The following is a 16,402-nucleotide window of genomic DNA, read 5'->3' as shown; positions in this document are numbered from 1 at the left end:
ATGGAAATCATTTCGGTTTTCAAAGGATGGACGACAAGGTTAAGGATGGACTAGTTCTAAGTGTCTTTTGGTGTTGAGAAGACACTTAGAGTAGTTTAGGACTTTGTTTTTTCTTTGGCCATACTATTAAGGGGGGTATGGACGGGTAGCTTGACCTAGGTGTGTCTAGTGAGTTAGGTGTGGTGCACACTTGGTAAATCTAGCACTAGGTATCTCCTAAAAGCCCTTAGATCTATTGGACAAACTTCATTCATGTATGATCGAGAGTTGGAAGTGAATGGAGGGTCAAATGATGACCGGACGCTGGTTCTGGAGTGACCGGACGCTGGCGCAGAGTCTGGTCAGTTCATTTGATCAAGGTGATTTCGTCTGGTGCGACCGGATGCTGAGAGGTGAGTGACCGGACGCTAGGTGCCAGCGTCCGGTCGACTCTAGTAAGGTTCTAGAGAGGGAAAATCGTGACCGGACGCGTCCGGTCACAACTTAAACACTGGATGTTTGGGGAGAACTGACCGGAGCATCCGGTCACCTCGCAGAGGCACATAACGGTTCATTTTTCAATCAAGGTTATAAATACTTCCTCCATTCGTGTGAGGGGGTACTTTTGCTCATTCTAACTGCTAAGAAACACCTTTGAGAGTGCCAAGAAGAGCAAGGTCCTAGTGAGGTGATTGAGATTTGAGAATCCCAAAGAGAGCCCTCATTAGTGAAAGCAAGAGTAGCGAAGTGTGCATCCACCCTTCTCATTAGGCTTGTCATGGTTAAGTGAGAGTTCGTGCTTGTTACTCTTGGTGATCGCCATCACCTAGACGGCTTGATGGTGATTGGGAGCTTGGTGATCATCCGACGGAGCTTGTGGATGACCCAACTCAAGTTGTGAGCGGTTGTGGGTGATTCACCGCAACGGAGTGTTGAAGAATCAACCCGTAGAGAGCACTTGATCCTTGCGCGGATCAAGGGGGAGCTACACCCTTGCGCGGGTGCTTCAATGAGGACTAGTGGGGAGTGGCGACTCTCTGATACCTCGGCAAAACATCGTCACGTTCCTCCTTCTCTCTTTACTTTAAGCATTTACTTTGAGCAATTCAATTCTTGTCATTTACATTCATAGAATTGTTATGCTAGAGTAGGATTGGAACATAGGTTGCTAAACTTTTATGCGGTAGATCAATAGAAACACTTTCTAGGCACAAGAGGTTAATTGGGCTAACCATAGGACTTAATTATTGCAAAGAATTTTAAAAGTAGCCTAATTCACCCCTCTCTTGGGCATCTTGATCCTTTCACGTAGGTTGTTGAAGAAAGATTGGGCACATATATATAAGAGCATTTTCAAAAGAAGCTTAGCAGTTGGAAGGGGAAGCTTTTGTCGTCAGGAGGTAGGCTGGTCTTAATCAATTCGGTTTTGTCCAGACTACCAATGTATATGTTGTCCTTTCTACCGATTCCTAAAGGAATAATTAAAAAATTAGATTATTATAGATCCAGATTTTTTTGGCAGTGCGACGAACACAAGAAAAAGTACAGACTTGCCAAGTGGGACATCCTGTGTCAACCAAAATGTTTGGGTGGGTTAGGTATTTTAAACCTTGAAGTCCAAAATTTGTGTCTACTCAGTAAATGGCTATTCAAGCTTTTGAATGAGGATGGCCTTTGGCAAAAGGTTCTAAGAACAAGTATTTAAAAAATAACAAATGCTTGTCTCAGGTGAAGAAGCAACCAGGAGACTCACACTTCTGGACAGGTCTCATGGATGTTAAAGATCTATTTCTAGAAAAGGGAAAGTTTAAAGTCAACAATGGAAACCAAACTAGATTTTGGGAAGATCTTTGGAGTTTACAATTTCCAGGTCTATATAGAATAGCAAGAAGGAAGAATGTTTCGGTGGCCAATGTACTAGGGACAACTCCCCTTAACATGGCATTTAGGAGGGCACTGCTAGGGGAGAAATTGCGAGACTGGTTTAGACTAGTTGCTCTAGTACTTCCAATCAAGTTGAATGAGAATGAAGATGTTTTTCTTTGGCGGCTAAGTAAAAACGGTCTCTTTTCAACTCAGTCTTTATATAAAGACATCATGGGGAGGGCTAGAAATCCAGGGAAGTGTTCTTTTTGGAAGGCTAAATTGCCTTTAAAAATTAAAATCTTTCTATGGTATCTAAAAAGGAAGGTGGTCTTAACAAAAGATAATCTGTTAAAAAGAGGCTGGAAAGGGGAAACCAAGTGCAGCTTCTGTGACATGGCAGAAACCATACAACACCTCTTTTTAGAATGTCATGTCGCTAAGGGGGTATGGAATTCTTTGTTCTTAGGGTTTAATAATAAACCACCTAAGGATATAAGCCACATGTTTGGTTCTTGGCTAAGAAGCTTCCCTCCGAGCCTAAGAAATCAAATAATAGTGGGGGTAGCTTTGTGTTGGGCGATATGGTTAAGCAGAAACGATGCTGTGTTTAGCAAAACAACGACTAACTCTTTCTCGCAGGTGATTTTCAGAGGGACATACTGGATCAAACTTTGGTCGCAGCTTTCTAAAGAGAAAGAGGGAAGACAAATGAAGGAAGCTTGTCATTTACTGTAAGTTATGATGTTGGAAGTCTTCGGAAAGCGTTGGTGGAGACATCTAAAGAGGATTAAAACTTAAGGGCTGTGTATTTTAGCATCCGCTCTTAGAGGAGATGTTCTGCTTTACTTAGTTTCAGTTGTTCTGGATTGTGTAACCGGGTTTGGCCTTAGCGATGTTTCTGTATCATGTGGCTGTACACATTCACTTGCTGAATGTTGGAGGCCGGATGTTTCTTCCTTAATCTAAAAGAAATCATGTAGGGACGATCTCTCTCTCTCTCTCTCTCTCTCTCTCTCTCTCTATCTATCTATATATATATATATATATATATATATATATATATATATATATATATATATATATATATATATACATATAAAATAACTCTTATCCCTTCAATGGTCAAAGGAAGAAGCTACGCAAAGGTGTACAAAATTAAACGAGAGATTTGAAGGAGAAGAAGAAGAAGAAGAAGGCACCACCGACAGATTAGGCCACAGTTGGGCAGCTGGTTCGCCGCCGCTTACGTAACGTGTAGAATTTCTGCACCTCCCGTCCTAAAGAACGCTTATCATCAAAGTAAAAGTGATGAAATGCTGTTGCTGACAGAAGCCAGACGACTGTAAGGAACTCGCCACCGCCACTGTTGAGCTGCCTGGCGTGGGACTCCCTGCAATGGTGTGCTGCGTAGCACAGCATCTCCGCCCAAACCCCAAACAGCATCTTTAGCACCACTAGCCGCCTGCTGCTATTTCCGTATAGTAGCTCGTTACCAAGGGTTGCTCCACGGACAAGGATCGGTGGAAGGCTATGGTAGTCACGACTCCTGATCAGCCTCATCCGTTTGTTCCAGATTGACTTGTATGGAAACCTTCTCCTTAGTTCTTCCAGGGTACTTGTATGTAGTCGATGGCGAACAGGGCTAGGCAGAATGTAGGGACGTTCCACAAGGAGGAACATCATGTAGTTGGAGAGTGAATTGGTTGCCTCCACAAGGGTTATTATTCCTACATTTTCATTTTGGTCCCCTTGGTCCTCCACAAGGAAGAATAGGAACATGTTGGTGGCGAAGTGCCAGACAAAAATACTCTCGTCGAACTCAACGCCAGTGCTCCATTTGAGATCTAGGAATGGTTCGTCACATAGCCTCAGTGCACACTGACCCCGATAGCTCCACAACACCTCCTCTTCACCTTGACATGCTCCCACCATTCTGAATATCTCTTTCAGCACCAACTCCTTTGTCCTGGTCGAAATCACAGTGCTTCCATCCTCCCAGAATGAAACCATGATGCTTGTTAGGCTTGTAACGCTGGTGCAGGAGTCGACCAGGTTGTGCTGCCCAATGGAACCTGACCATCTCTTGGACAGTGCTGCCCTGAAACGCAGGTGAAGAGATAAAAGCAGTCTGTGCAGCGTACTGCACCTTCTAGCTCGCAATAACGAGCAGGTCCATGTTGATAATGTTGCCCTTAGCAAAGATGCAATCTCCAGGAAGGAAGCCCCGACCAGCAGTATGTAGGTGACAATGGCATCAACTCCTTTGTAACCACCATGTTTTCCAGCGCTGAAATGGAAGAGGAAGAGCGATCCAAGCGTGGCTAGAAATGTGAACACCCGGAGGCAGCGTCCATACCACGTGTGGATCACCATTGCCTTGGTGTAGAAGATGTCATACATCAAGGATAGTTGAAACTCAATGAACTCATTGAAAGATCATAAGAGGGCTTGAAGCGTGCACTTTGTCTCGTGCTGCCTTCATGTTAATATAGGCCAGGAATAGCCCCTAGCGTGGCTTACAGAGAGGGAACGACGCATGCTAGGAAGGATCGCGAATCATCACGTCCTAGTGCAAATAACGGCGACGGCTCCTTCTAGGTTGTTGCCGTGATCACAGATTACACGGTTCCTATCTTTGGCCATCCTAACTATGGCAACAACCTGAGGCCCACCATATACTTTACAAGTATAGCAGATTTGTCTAATACTCCCCCTCAATCACAACTTCCCTAAGTTGAGATGATACTTGAAATTTTCCAGCTTGCGTACACTTAGTGCCTTAGTAAATCCATCTGCCACTTGATCCTCTCAAGGAACGAAGTCAATCTGCAGGAGCTTGTTATTTACCCTTTCTCTGACAAAATGAAAGTCAACTTCAATATGCTTCGTTCTGGCATGGAACACAGGATTGGATGCAAGATACTTGGCGCCCATGTTATCACACCACAGTCAGTGCAACAGGTGGACTTGCCACCTTCAATTCCTTTAGTAACGTCTGGATCCACATAACCTCAGCAGTTGTATTTGCCAAAGCTTTATATTCAGATTCAGTGCTTGACCTTGATACTGTAGCTTGCTTCTTGGCATGCCATGACACAAGATTATTTCCAATAAAAACTGCAAATCCACCAGTTGATCTTCTATCATCAGGACAACCAGCCCAATCAGCATCTGAATATGCACTTACTAAAAAGGACCTTGATCTATTAATTCTTAGACCAAGTTTGACACAAGATTTTAGATACCTTAATATCCTTTTTACTGCCGCCCAGTGAACAGTTGTTGGTGTATGAAGAAACTGACAAACCTTATTTACAGAGAAGGCAATATCTGGTCTTGTCAATGTAAGATACTGAAGGGTGCCCACTATACTTCTGTATCTCGTCATATCTTCAGGACCTAGCGGAACTCCTTCATAGATCGAAAGCTTCTCACTAGTGGACAAGGGTGTACTTACAGGTTTGCAATCAGCCGTATTTACTCTTCTCAACAAATCATTCACATATTTTTCTTGTGTAAGAATAATTCCATTTGAGGTTTCACTTACTTCAATACCAAGAAAATAGTGTAAGTCGCCCAAGTCCTTTAGAGGAAATTCACTATGAAGATCCTCAAGAAGAACTGTTACTGCTTCCGGTCTTGAACTTACCACAATTATGTCATCAACATAAATCAGCATAAACATAATGACATCTCCTTTAATGTAGTAGAACAGAGATGTATCTGCCTTAGAACCTTTAAAACCAAGATCACAAAGTTTCTTACTGAGCCTTGAGAACCAAGCTCTTGGTGCCTGTTTCAATCCATACAGCGCCTTGTCTAGCTTGCATACATAGTCTCGTCCAGTTGGATCTTCATACCCAGGAGGTTGTTTCATATACACCTCCTCTTCAAGTAGTCCATGCAGGAAAGCATTATGTACATCCAGTTGCCTGAGTGTCCACCCCCTGGATACATCAATAGAAAGAACAACTCGAATGGTAGCAGCTTTAACAACAGGACTAAAAGTATCCTCATAATCATTGACATATCTTTGCTTAAACCCCTTTGCAACAAGACGAGCTTTATACCTGTCCAAGCTGCCATCTTGTTTACGCTTAATTTTATATACCCATTTGCAGTCAATAATATTCCGCCCTTTCTGAGGAGGAACTAGGTGCCAAGTATTATTTTTCATGAGAGCATTATATTCAGTATCCATTGCCTGTTTCCAGTTGCTATCTTCTAGAGCTTCCACTATGTTGCAAGGTTCGCCAGTAGAGGAGAGAAGAGAATATTTGACTGTACCATCAGTATAAACCTTCTCCTTGCGAATGCCGCTTTGCAAACGGGTCCTGGGGCGCTGGATTCGCTGAACTTCTCCCCTTGCCAAGGGAGCCACAGAAGCTCTGGACTCCTGCGGCACATGATCCGAAGCGGATCCGGTCGACACTGCGCCGGGTCCCATGCAGCAAATGAGCCCCGCGCGATGTTGTCCGTACGCGTGGATGCAGGCGGTTGGCTGGGCCCGGAGTTCCGGGCGGATCCACCTGACCCGCTTGACGCCGTGGATGCGCCTGCCGCGTCCGTTGTAGGTGTGGGAGGATCGGCCTCGAGGAGGGCGCCCGAGGATGCTGCGCCATGTGCACCTTCATGTGTTGGCATGTCTTCCTGCATTTCTTCATCAACTGGACAGATATTGCTAGCAGGATTATTTGGAAAACTAGTCGCATGATCAGTCAAGTTACTAGCCCCTGTATTAGTCGTGAGAGGATTAAGCAAAAAAGATGGCAGGAGATTAATGTCTTCCTAAAAATGACGGTCAGTGTTAGGGCCAAGATTCTGGAAAGGAAAAAGGGACTCATCGAATGTGACGTCATGAGAGATATACTCTACCAGAATCCGGGTCAAGACACTTGAAACCCTTGTGAAAAGGACTATATCCAAGTAAGGTGCACTGTTTTGATCGAAACTGGAGTTTGTGATTATTATATGGTCGTAGGTTGGGCCAGCACGCACATCCAAAAGTATGAAAAAGTGAATAATCTGGCTGTTTTTGAAATAGGTGATTTAGAGGCGTGTCATAAGAGATCACCTTGCTGGGGATGCGGTTAATTAAATATGTGGCTGAGATGAAAGCATCCCCCCAGAATTTTAGTGGCATAAAGGCGTGTGCAAGGAGAGCGAGCCCAACCTCGACGATGTGGCGATGCTTACGCTCAGCTGCGCCATTCTGCTGATGCGTGTGAGGGCAGGAAATATGGTGTGTGATGCCGACTTGAGCAAAGAAAGGATGGAGTTTCTGATACTCGCCCCCCCCCCCAGTCTGTCTGCATAGTGCTGATTTTTCATAGTGATGATTTTTCGGTTAAAGAGGCACTCAACAAGGGATTGAAATTCTCAAAACTTTGAAAAAACTTCAGATTTAAACTTAAGGAGATATATCCAGGTGAACTTACTATAATCATCAATGAAACTCACATAATATTTGTGTCCACCAACAGAATTTGGCGCTGGGCCCCACACATCAGAGTGAACAAGTTCTAAAGGATGTTGTGAAACAGTACTAGAATTAGGAAAAGGCAACTGATGACTTTTAGCCTTCTGACATGCATCACACACCGAATGTTTATTTGAATCCAACGAAATAGGAAGATTAAATTGTCTAATGACTTTCTCCACGATCGGAGTAGCCGGATGACCTAAACGATGATGCCATCTATCAAAGGAAACTTTTGCAGCACTATAGGCTTGCTTTATTTGGCGCCCAGCAGGAAGAGGATAGAGCCCATGATCACACCGTCCTCTAAGCAGAAGTTTCTTCATTGCCTGATCCTTAATCAAAAAGAAATCAGGGTGAAATTCTATAAAAGCTGAATTTTCAGAGGTGAGGCGATGAATAGAGACAAGATTTTTGTTGGCTTTAGGTGAAGATCACGACTAGGGGTTGTAACAATAGAATGACCAATGCGACTAATTTCCATACCTGCCCCACTCGCCGTGTGGATATGATCATGGCCCTTGTACCTGTCATGAACTGACAGTTTCTCCAGGTTGCTAGTAATGCTGTCTATGGCGCCGGAGTCCATGTACCAGTTGGTGTCTACTCTATAGGATGTAGTTGCACCTACATATTTTTCATCTGGTACAAACTCTTCATCAAATCTGTACCAACAAATGTCAGCCTTGTGGCCCTTCTTTTTGCAAATCTGACACCTGGGCCTGCTGTCCGGCCCACGTGTGTTGTTGTTGGTGCCATTAGGGGTGCCATGTTGTTGACGAGGTGGCCCGTTGGAGCGCCCTCCACCACCGCGTCCTCACGATGTGCCGCGCCCCCTGCTGGCCGAATTGACGGAGGAATGCCCATCGGGTTGTAGCAGATCCATTCGCTGCTCGAATGCGAGCAGTTGGGAGTACGCCTCTCCCACGCTGAGTGGTTCGATCCTGGCGGTGAGGGACGTGACGATCGTGTTGTAGTCATAGTCGAGCCTGGCGAGGATGTAGGAGACCAGTTCATCGTCGTCGATGGTCTTCCTAGTAGATGTGATCTCATCAGCGAGAGACCGCATCTTGCCGACATATTCGGCCATGGAGAGATTGCCCTTCTTCATCGTGGCGAGCGCAATTCTGGTGTTGACGGCGCGCGCTCGAGTCATCAAGGAAAACATCCCCTCGACGGCTCTCCATGTTTCAGCAGCAGTCTTGCAGGCGGTTAGCTGAGACTAAATAGAACTTGACATATTTGAAATTAAACACCCTAGGACATGTTGATCCGTAGCAACCCACTCTTCATAGGTGGGATTGGAGACCTCCACTTCTTTGCCATCCTTCGTCTCCTTGATCATGGTTGTGGGGGCCTTTGCTGCACCTGTGAGGAAACCCTCCAGGTGCGCGCCCCTCACGGCTGCGAGAACTTGCATGCGCCCGCGAAGTTGGTCTTCGTCAGCTTCTCGGAGACCCCTTGGCCGGCCAGGGGATTGATGGCGACGGTGGAATAGGATGTTGACATGGTGGGGGTTTGACTAGATTGGATCTAAGTGTAGGCTCTGATACCATGAAAGATTATCAGAGGGCTTGAAGCGTGCACTTTATCCCGTGTCGCCTGCATGTTAATATAGGCCAAGAATAGCCTCTGGCGTGGCTTACAGAGAGGGAACGACGCATGCTAGGAAGGATCGCGAATCATCATGTCCTAGCGCAAATAATGGCGACGGCTCCTTCCAGGTTGTTGCTGTGATCACATATTACACGGTTCCTATCTTTGGCCATCCTAACTATGGCAACAACCTGAGGCCCACCATATACTTTACAAGTATAACAGATTTATCTAATACTCATAGATTCTTTTGTTGTCATAAAATAGGCTCGAGGTATCATGCTGCAATGTGTTGGAAGACCGGGTAGTCCACAAACTGGCAGACACAAATGTAGAGCATGTCATGGGCACCTTGCAGGACCATTTCAGCATTCATCCCCTTCTCATTATCGACCAACTGCTTGGTGCTATAGCCAGCAGAGGAAGGCTCGATCTCCTCAATATTAGCGCTGTCGATGATGCTGTCTAGGTTGGAGGACTTGAGCGCCCACACCCTTTCTCCGTACTTGATAATGCCAACAGCAAACAGCAGCGCCGCCGCTGTGATGAGCAGCGTCTCGCTCGGGGCGATGTACTTGTAGAGGACATAGGCTGCTCCAAGGGCCTGCACGGCGAGGGTGAGCAGGTGGCGCAGCCATAGCTGGTTGTCCTCCATGGCGTAGGCGCTGATGTTGTCCTGACCACCAAGATGAATGAGGGGGAACGGTGCCCAGAACGCCATGAGATGCCTGTGCTCACCTGGCTTACAACCGAGGGACATGTGAACGATGGTATAGGTTGCGGTCAAGTCGGCCAGCTGGTACTGTAACCAGAGGAGGATCCTCAGCAAGCGGGAAATGTTGTGCCGACGCTTCCCTGCAAACATGAGCAGAGACACTTGCAGCGTGAAGCTTAAAAGGACCAGGATTTGGACCTACCATTCATTCCATAGATGCAGCAACCCTCCAACCAGCACTGATCGCTTTTTTTTACCACAACTATGGGGGATCAAAATGACCCCCATTTGATTTCATTCTACAGATTCCGACAAGCCGGTGGGTGGAAGGGTGCAAAGCACCTATTACAAAAACAACCTTGGAGGTCACAGAACACCACCACCAACAACACTTAACAGAAACAGCAAGAAAACTAACATGAGGACTCAAGGATAAGCCTAGACGCAAGCCGAAAGACGCCAACCGATCGTCGATTTGCGCCACCGCCGAACAACATACTCGCCGGTTTCACCGTGGCCATTGTGCCCTGCACCACTCCTCATAGCTATGCCGCTCCACTGCCGCCCTCCATCTGACGACCAACTAGTGGAATGGGGACTAAGAGTGGTGACGGACATGCAAGCCCAAGATCACTAGACACGGCGACCTCCCTTGGCTGATGGTGACACCTACAACACATTTGGCCCCACGTACCATCATTCAACGCCATCCACGGGGAGGAAACCATGGAGGGGAATGGCTGCAGTGGTGAAACACCAACCGATATTAGATTTACTGGCACCACCAAGGAGATCACCGACGGAGCAGAGACGCCAGAGGAGGACACTCGTCGAAACATCGGCAATGACTGACAACCAGGGGCCAATCTTACCCAAGAGGGGAGCAAGGATCAAGGAGGCACAAAGGGTGGGGGAGCAACCAGAGAGAGCACAAGGTCATGTCGAGCTCAGTGGGGCAGGCGTAATTGTATCGATGCCTTCAAGAAGGGAAATGACGCCCATGGACGCCATCATTGATAACTGAAGCACCAGGCTCATAAGGGCTTTCGCCCTGAGACCTATAGATGATGAGTCAAAGTCGGAGTTGAGCAATGGAGCCAGAGCTTTTGGGGCAGTGTAGGGTAGCTTGAGCGCTTTAGTGACACCTTCAGCGAGGGGACTGACATCCATAGACGCCATCGTCATTTTAAGAGCACTCAAGAAGGATTTCCATCCTAGAAGATGCTGCCCACGCACCCACGGCCCTAGCCATGATAGCAGTGTCCATTGCCGGTGTCATGACTGCGCCCAAACACGACATGCTCCTGGTGCCACCCGTTGCGGTGCTGGCCATGCGCTCGCCCGGTTGCCTGTCGCGTCATCGCCGCCTATCACCAGAGCAGTAGTGCCTAGGGACGCACGCACCAGTGGTCCTACTGCCAGCAGCAGCGGCCACCTAGGATGTCGAGGCCCACAGGTTGGAAGTCACCCCTAGGGGCCTACACGCGCCCTAGCTGGGCGCACCTCGCCACAACCAATGACGGTGGCGTGCATAGCTGAGGGGCATGTCGAGGCCGCTTGGCTGACTAGCTCCATTCGCTGAGAAGCATTACCAGCCTGCCCATCGGCTGCCAACCCTGTTCAGTCGCCACGCATCGGATCCGGGGATAAGGGACACGGATCCGGCATGAGCTGGCCACCACCGACATACACCATGGCCACTATCATTGCCCCCCCCCATAGAAGTGGAAGCCATGCTTGTGCCGCTAGATCCATGGCTAGGGTCATCAGATCCGGCCACAAGGCCACCGGATCTGATGAAGGCCACCCCAAGAGCGCTGGGACAAAGCTGTTGTGGCCACCATGCCAAGGTCATCACTAGCAAAGAGAGAGAGAGAGAGAGAGGAGGATGGGAGAGGAGAAGGAGAGATGGCCCATCGCCGCCATCCTTGTAGCTACACAGGCTTCTGGCAGCCTACTCCGATGATAACGAAAGCAAGAGGGCGGAGAGGCTAGCCTGGCGGTGGGAGAGGAGGAGTGTTGCCCAAGTCGCCTAGGAGAGCGACACGGGGGCCTTTTCAAACCCCTTGTTTCCTATAATTTTCCTTCGCCAGCTAAATCTAAGAAAGAAAGCTTGTGATTGTCCCTAGTACCAATGGAATTCTAAACATAAAGTTGCTGCTTGAGATATACTGAGTCTGTAGGTCTCAGAAAGAAAGCTTGTGATTGGTCCAACTTCAAAGGAGCATTCAGTGTGATGTTTATATGCTTGAGTCTTGTGGCGCTATTGTGCTCTGATTAACTATTATTGCAAATGTTGCACCGTAAGGCTTCTTTCCTTTAACCAGACTTGGATATCTGGTACTACACATGAGTCTACCACATCAATGCCTAAGTGTCGAGGTTTCTAGCCATAGAGAACTTCAAAGGGATAGTATTCAGAGATGCATGATAACTGGTGTGGAACAGAATTCAACTAAAGCCAACCATTGTTTCCACTGTGTTGGACATGCATGTACAGAACACCTGAGATAAGCCTCGAGACATTGATTAACGTTTTCAGTCTGTCCATTAGTCTGAGCATGTGAAAGCTCTAGTTTGGTTTTGGTGAATTGATGAAACCCTAGGTGATAACCCTTTTACTCTAAGGGATCATGAGATAGGGTAGCACATTCAAAGTGATCGAGCAAATGTGAAGATCATGATGATGGTGATGGCCATGGTGATAATGAAGTGCTTGGACTTGGAAAAGAAGAAAGAGAAAAACAAAAAGCTCAAGGCAAAGGTGATATCCATAGGAGCTTTTGTGTTTTGGTAATGAAGACACCTAGTGGGTGTGATCACATTTAGGATAGATAGCTGTTCTATTAAGAGGGATGAAACTCGTATCAAAATGAGGTTATCAAAGTGCCACTAGATATTCTAACTCATTAAATATGCATTTAGATTCTAGTGAGTGCTAACACCCTTGAAAATGTTTGTGAAAACATGCTAACACACGTGCACAAGGTGAAACACTTGGTGGTGAGCACATTTTATCAATGGTGGCAAAGTTGGAGAAGTGGATGTGCTGATTTGCACTGACTGGATGCTGGTCACATAGTGACTGGACTCGGTGTGGGGTGCGTTCGGTCATCAGGGCAGTGAGACGCGTTGTCGGTCTATCGACCAGATGATGAATAGTAAAAGTGACCAGACACATAGGGCCTGCATCCGGTCAGGTGGTGACGTACACTGACATGTGCATCCTCACAAGCCAGAGAGGACCAGACCATGGGCTACATCCGGTCACCTGTGAATGGACATGTCCGGTCATAGATTTTCCTCTCTAGATGCTTACTGGAAATGACCTGATGCCGGGAAGCCACGGGGAGCAGTGCATCCGATCAAGGCATGGCCTTGGTGCGCACACATAGGATCTGACGCTGATCAGTGTGTTCGGTCTTGTTACTGGCGCGTCCGATCATTACTTAACCGTGTGGGGAAGGCTAGTGACCGTTGGGATAACACGGCCAAGGTTGAATCACAAGGACATATTGCTGGCTAGCAGCGATCAGATGATAGGGCTGGTACGTCCAGTCAGTGCGACCAGCGTGTCCGGTCACCCTGAGGTGGGCTGTCCCTTGAGCCCAATAGCTCTATTTCGTTGTTGGCTCTATAAAAGGTGGTTGACTGACTCTTGCTCACTGTCTTGGCCATTTGCATTGACATAACAACCTTGTGAGCTTAGCCAAAGCCCTCCCACTCAACCAACACAAGATTGGGAGTTAATCCAAGTGCATTGCTTGAGTGATTGCATCTAGAGCCACTTGGTGATCATGTTTCGCTATGTAACTCACTTGATTCTCTTGATGGTTGCGGCCACCTAGATGGCTTGGTGCAGCGAGGATCATCGAGCGGAGGAAGGTGATTGTCTTCGGCTCCGATCGTGGTGATTGTGAGGGGTTCTTGATCTTTCCCCAGTGGAAAGCCAAAAGGTACTCTAGTGGATTGCTCGTGGCTTGTGTGATCCTCATCTTGTGTTGATTGTGTAGCACCCAATTGCGGGTTAGGCATGTGATGCCTATTAGCGCGTGAACCTCCAAGTGAGTGAATCGCCACAACGGGGAGTAGCTTGCCGGCAAGCAAGTGAACCTCGGTAAAAATCATTGTGTCATCTTGTCTCCGAGGATTTCATTGGGATTCTTTGATATATTATGATTGTCGCTTGCCACGTCGGTATATCTTCACTACCTCACTCTTGTATTTACATTCCTAGTGTAGCTAAGCTCTTTAGTGTAATTAGTTTTGAGAGCTAGCTTATGTCTCATCTAGGGGCTAGGGAGGCTCTTTAGTTAGTCTTTGAGAGCTCACTAACTTAGTGGTAGTCACATAGCCTCTTGTTCATGAAATAGAGATAATAGCAACTAGAATTTTGGATAGGAGGCTTGCATTTTAGTAGGCTAGCGCAACACTCGTTTCGCCGTTTAATTGACTAACCACTTGGCTTAAGTGTTGTTGTAGAGATTTTTTATAGGCTATGCACCTCTCTCTAGCCATTAGGACCTTTCAAGTGGTATTGGAGCTGTGGTCACCTTGATTTGAGGCTTAACAACCTTCGGTGTCAAAATGGCTTAAATCAACAACACCAAGAAGCCACCCCAATTTGATGGCTCCAATTATCCTTATTGGAAGGCAAAGATGACAACATACGTCAAGTCAATCAATAGAAAGGTGTGAAAGGTGGTGAAGACCAAGATTGAGGTTGCTAATGAGGAGGCTTCTACCACCACCAAAGAAATGCTACTCCAAAATAATGATATTGCTCTTAGTGCCATTCATGATGCATTGGGTGAGAGGATATTTGAGCAAATTAAGAACATTGAGATGGCTCATAAGGCATGAAAGAAGTTGGATGAGTCATTTGATGGCACTCAAGCCATGAAGGGTGCCAAGGCATACATCCTCAAGGAGAAGTTTGCTAGCTTCAAGATGAAGGAATATGAGAGTGTGCCGAAGATGTTTCATAAGCTTCAAGTGCTTGTCAATGATCTCAAAGCACTTGGAGAAGAGGTGAAGGACAAGGACTTCTCCCACAAGTTCTGAGATGCTTACCATTGAGATTTGGCACATTGGTCACTATTCTATTGAGGAGTGGTTTGGACACCATGACACCAAACCAAGTATTAGGAGATGTGATGACCGATGACACATATAGAGATGATTATGATAAGGAAGAAAAAAAGGAGAAGAAAGATGAGAAGAAGGATGAGAAGAAGAAGAGTATGGCATTCAAAGCCATATCATCATCCAAGGGCATGACCAAACAAGAATCATCAAGTGAAGATGAAGACTTAGGTTTTGATGAGTTAGATGATGAGAAGATGGCTCTCTTTGTGAAGAGGTTTGGCAAATTCATGGTGAAGAAGGGCTATCATGCAAGAAGGAAGAAATCTTCATCCAAGAACAAGGAAGAATCAAGAAAGTGCTTCAAGTGTGGAAGCAAGGATCATCTTATTGCTCAATGCCCCTACAATAGTGAGAATAAAGATAATGACAAGAAGGGAAAGAAGAAGGACAAGAAGGAAAAGAAAGAGAAGAATGACAAGATGGCCTTCAAGAAGAAGAAGAAGGGTGGTTCATATGTGGTCACTTGGGATAGTGATGCTTCCCAAAGTGATGATGACAAAACCACCAAGAAAAAGGTTCTTGCAAGAATTACCATCAATCAGAAGCCTTCTCTCTTCGACACTCCATCGACTTGCTTCATGGCTAAGGCCACTAAGGTCAATTATAAAGCCAGAGGAAGGCATTGGGTTCTTGATAGTAGGTGCACTGAACACATGACCAGTGATGCAAGAATGTTCAACTCAATCAACACCAATGATAGCAATGGTTATGATAGTATCACATTTGGTGACAATGGCAAAGGCAAGGTAAAAGGGCTTGGTAAGATTGCAATATCCAATGACATGAGCATTTCCAATATGTTGCTAGTGGAGAGCTTGAGCTTCAATTTGCTATCCATGGCTTAATTGTGTGATCTTGGATTCAAATGCATATTTGGAGTAGATGATGTAGAGATCATAACTATAGATGGCTCTAACTTGATCTTCAAAGGCTTTAGATATGAGAATCTATACTTGGTTGATTTCAATGCTAGTGAAGCTCAATTGTCAACATGCCTGTTCACTAAGTCTAATATGGGTTGGTTATGGCATAGAAGGCTTGGTCATATTGGAATGAAATAATTGAATAGATTGGTTAAGCATGACTTGGTTAGAGGCTTGAAAGATGTGGTATTTGAGAAGGATAAGCTTTGTAGCTCTTGTCAAGCCAGCAAACAAGTTGGAAACACCCATTCTAAGAAGAGCATAACAAGCACAAGCAAAGCTTTTGAGTTATTGCACATAGACTTATTCGAACCAACACAATACACTAGCATCGATGGAAACAAATATGGCTTTATGATAGTGGATGACTATACTAGATACACTTGGGCATTCTTTCTAGTGGACAAGAGTGATGTGTTTACAATATTCAAATCATTTGTCAAGGGTATACACAATGAGTTTGAAACAACCATCAAGAGAGTAAGAAGTGACAATGGTAGTGAGTTCAAGAACACTAGAATTGATGAGTTGTGTGATGACTTTGGAATTATACATCAATTCTCAGCCAAGTACACTCCACAATCAAATGGCCTTGTTCAAAGGAAGAATAGAACACTTATTGATATGGCAAGGTATATGTTGAGTGAGTACAATGTGAGTCAATCCTTTTGGGCCAAAGCTATCAACACGACTTGT

General features: G+C 45.9%; 1 non-coding gene across 1 annotated transcript; it reads right to left on the bottom strand.

Moving 5' to 3' along the window:
* Nucleotides 1-8,215: 8,215 nt before the first annotated feature.
* On the bottom strand, nucleotides 8,216-8,354 carry LOC136455752 (small nucleolar RNA Z247). The gene has a single exon (XR_010759224.1). It is a non-coding gene; the product is annotated as a small nucleolar RNA Z247 (small nucleolar RNA).
* Nucleotides 8,355-16,402: the final 8,048 nt, after the last annotated feature.

The sequence above is a fragment of the Miscanthus floridulus genome, chromosome 5 (assembly GCF_019320115.1).
Source record: "Miscanthus floridulus cultivar M001 chromosome 5, ASM1932011v1, whole genome shotgun sequence".
NCBI classification, from domain to species: domain Eukaryota; kingdom Viridiplantae; phylum Streptophyta; class Magnoliopsida; order Poales; family Poaceae; genus Miscanthus; species Miscanthus floridulus.
The sequence above is the reverse complement of the archived record's forward strand: the minus strand, read 5'-3'. Positions and strand labels throughout refer to the sequence as shown.